At 39.5% G+C, this 3,966-nt stretch overlaps 1 pseudogene; it reads left to right on the forward strand.

Annotated features, from left to right (window-relative positions):
* Positions 1-1,918: 1,918 nt before the first annotated feature.
* On the forward strand, positions 1,919-2,017 carry LOC117278085 (small nucleolar RNA R71; annotated as a pseudogene).
* Positions 2,018-3,966: the final 1,949 nt, after the last annotated feature.

Here is a 3,966-nt window from a genome sequence, read left to right on the forward strand (position 1 = left end):
AGTCGGGAAAAATCAAAAGTTTTAATTTTTTTTCTTCAATCAAATGAATTACAAAAACAAACATAGATATTTATACATTCTATACATATATACATCCCCACCCCACACTTTGAATTTTGTCATGTCCCTATGATACACAAATAAAAAGAAAGAGGTAAGGACAACTTCCCTGAACATTGAGTCAAGGTTTGAGTCGAAGTTGGGCTCCATCCCTTGAGCCTGAACTAGTGCACTCATCCATGCAGGTAGCTTCTTCTCAGCTTTCTTGGGGTACACCCCACACTTATCGTTTTCACTCACTGCAGCCTTCTCTGTCACGCCCTTCACTTTCCACACAATACTAGCAATTAGCTTCTCCTTTTTTACCCCCATTTCTACATCCACCTCAAAAGTCACAGTTTTCTCACTCACTCTAAGCATGAGTTTTCTCTCATGTATATCTAATATTGCTCTACCCGTTGCTAGGAATGGTCTTTCTAGGATGAGGGAAACCTCCTTGTTCTCTTCCATATTAAACACTATGAAATCCACAGGAAATACAAACTTATCTACCCGAACTAAGACATCTTCAACTATTCCCTCGGGTATTAAAGTCGTTTGGTCTACGAGCTGCAAAGATATTGGTGCAGACCTTATCTCTCCAATCTCCTTCTCCAGTTTTCTGTAAATAGATAGAGGCATTAAATTAATTGAGGCACCAGAATCACATAGAGATTTATCAAAATTAGTCCTAAAGAGCAAGGAATGGTAAAACTCCCTGGATCTCCACACTTTTGTGGGAGTGTGTTTTGCAATATTGCACTGCAATGCTCTGTGAGCCTGATCACTGAGGTTTCTTCTATTTTCCTCTTCTTTGTCAAGATCTCCTTCAAGAACTTGGCATAAGCCAGCATTTGTGAGAGCACTTCTGTGAATGGTAGGTTTACATGAACCTATTTCAGTACATCTAGAAATCTCTCGAACTGCTTGTACAACTTTTCTCTACTTAGCTTTTGGGGAAAAGGCAGTGCATGCATACACTTGCTCACCTCAGGTTCCTCCCTTCTTGAGTGTTCTTCCTTCTTATTTTCGACACCACTTTTCAGTTGCTCCCCATTTTTTTTCATTTCTCACATCTTTGTGGATTAGAGTGAGATCTTTCAACACTTGCCCACTTCTCAAAGTTACAACATTCATTGTTTCTTTGGGATTTCTTTCTGTATCAGCCAGGAGTGTTCCTGGGGCTCTCTGAGACATTAGAGTAGCTAAGTGCCCAACATGTCTTTCCAGACTTCGAAAAGATGTACCCAATTCCTTGATAGCTGCATCATGAGCATCAAGCCTCTCATCCGTATTGATAATGAAGGTCTTTATAAGATTTTCCATGCTGGGTTGATTCGACTATGGAGATTGATACTGCTGCCTTTGCTGATTTTGAAAACCTGAAGCTCCTTGTTCCTGGAATCTGGGGTTGTTCTATTGCCATACATTTGCAATACCCCCCAGGTGAACTCTATGAAATACCGGGGTGCCTCTGACCCATTGCATTAAAATTACAGTTTCCTACAGCATTTACTTCCTCAGTTGAGGCTTGACACTCATGAGTAGGGTGTTCTCTTCCACATATATCACAAGCTGCGTGGTGTACATTTTGCATCGAAGCTACAATTAGCTTTCGTATTTCTTTAGCCATAGCATCAAGTTGTACTTGCGCAGATGTAGTAGCATCAACTTGGTGAATACCAGTTGATTTTCTTCTTTCCACACTATTAGAGGGCCACTAATTAGAATCTTCGGATAACTCATCAAGAATTGTAACTATCTCCTATGGAGTCTTCTTCATAAAGGGGCCTCCAACTGCATTGCTCAATGTTCTACGCGAGGTCGGTGTCAATCCATCCCAAAAATCCTGGAGTTGCATCCAGTGTTCAATTCCTCTATGTTGACACCTCCTAACTATCTCCTTAAACCTCTCCCATGATTCAAAAACAGTTTCATTCTTTTTCTGGAAGAAGTTATGGATTTCTCTTCTAAACTTGACCGTCTTAGCTGAGGAAAAATATTTATCAAGACATTTTCTGGTCATTTTCTCCCATGTTCTAATTGATCCATTTGGCAAGCTTCAAAGCCACTGCTTCGCATCATCTTTAAGTGAAAAGGGGAATGTCCTTAAATACACTGCATCTTGTGATACCCCATTGTATTGAAATATGTTCATAATCTCCTCGAAGTCTATCAGATGCGTGTTTGGATCTTCGTTCATCTTCCCTCTGAAAATGCAGTTGTTTTGAATGGTTTGAAGCAAACCTTGCTTCATCTCGAAATTATTGGCTGCAATTGGAGGTAGTCTAACACTTGACAATCTTTGATCTGGCGTAGTCACCCAATGCTCTACCAAGCCTTGGTATCGCATTCTCGAACTGGTCTTCAATCAAGGGTCGATTTAGATTGAATCTTCGACCCCTATTGTCTTCGACAGTTTCCTCAGCAACTCTATGGGCTACCTCAGCAGCTATCCTTGCAGCTGCCTCTACCTCATTGTCATCGTTATTAGCCATGTATTCTTGGTTTGAAAGTTGCCCCAAGAACTTTACGGTAAAACCTTTATCCTTCCTCAGTTACCGTGGGTGGTTTTCCAATTTCGGGTTGTAGGGTATTACTTCTTTACAAGAAGATCGTGTCATACACTACAGACTTAACATGTTGCCCTGCACATGGAGGAGAAATCCATGAAGAACAAAATAAAAAGTTAAAAAAAAAATATATAAATTCCTGAATTAGCACTACAAACTATTTCAAACACTATTGATTACCAATCCCCGGCAACGACGCCAAAATTTGACGAGCGCAAAACACAAACTTAAATTGTGCTTGCATGTTAAAGATAGTATAGTATAATTATCGTATCCAGGGGGATTGGATTTAAACAGTATTATCATAGTTTGTATCTAGATTGCTATCCAGGAAGATCAACAATTGAGATTTACATGATTAATAATCTAAAATCTACAGCTATTGACTAATGACAATCGCAACAAAGGTAAGCAAGGAAGTTTATCAGTGGGAGAGGATAGGATTTTGACGGAATAAGTACAAGATATTTATTCGGGATCTAACTCTAGATAATTCACTTCCACTGTTCAAGTAAGTCTCTCGAATTCATTTAATTATCACATGCAAATGTTTAGTAGAAACTCCTCTCTCGATTAAGTCTCAACCTCACACTATGAACCAATTTATGCTCTGCGAAGATATGCAAGAATGCGTAGTGGATCGGTCTTTAGGAAAACCTCTTTCGATTATTCTCCTAACTAGATTTAACCAATGATTCAACTAGCCTCTTTCGATTACTTCGAAGAATCTATGAACTCAACCAACAATATAATGCAAAGATATCACACTCTTTCGATTACAAGAACAAGTGAATATAGATGCAACAATCAAATCTTCCAAAATCGATTCAAATACATAAAACTAGAGCTATAATCCACAAATAATCATTAATACATCAAATCCATCAAAACCCAAAAGGATCTACTCCATAGACATGGAGAAGTTCTTCACAAATGTAACAAAAGTATAGGAAAACATAAATACAATCCAAGCCCGGATCTTGAGTGAGGAAGGAATGATGAAATCCTTGTGCTTGTGTTCTTCCAACTCCTCCTTAGCCTCCTTGGCCTCCTTAGGCCGAAATCTGTCCAAAAGTCCCAAAAATGGTATTTTCCATGTATTTAAGCCATCCCCCAATTAACCCCGGACAAAAATACCTTAGTTTAGTGAAAATGGGACGATACTCTAAGAAATTTGTACTACCGCTCCGCACCATGCGGCGCGCTTGTGAGGAATTCCAGAATGATTTGCAAAATGGATTCTGGGAAGATTTTGCACTCCCACACCGCCCCATGCGGTGCGACTGTACATTTTTCTCAGAGTAGTTCGTTTTTCCAATTTTTGACATCCGAGCTTGGTCCTCGACCCCCAAAC

Source organism: Nicotiana tomentosiformis, chromosome 2, assembly GCF_000390325.3.
Source record: "Nicotiana tomentosiformis chromosome 2, ASM39032v3, whole genome shotgun sequence".
Classification (NCBI taxonomy): Eukaryota; Viridiplantae; Streptophyta; class Magnoliopsida; order Solanales; family Solanaceae; genus Nicotiana; species Nicotiana tomentosiformis.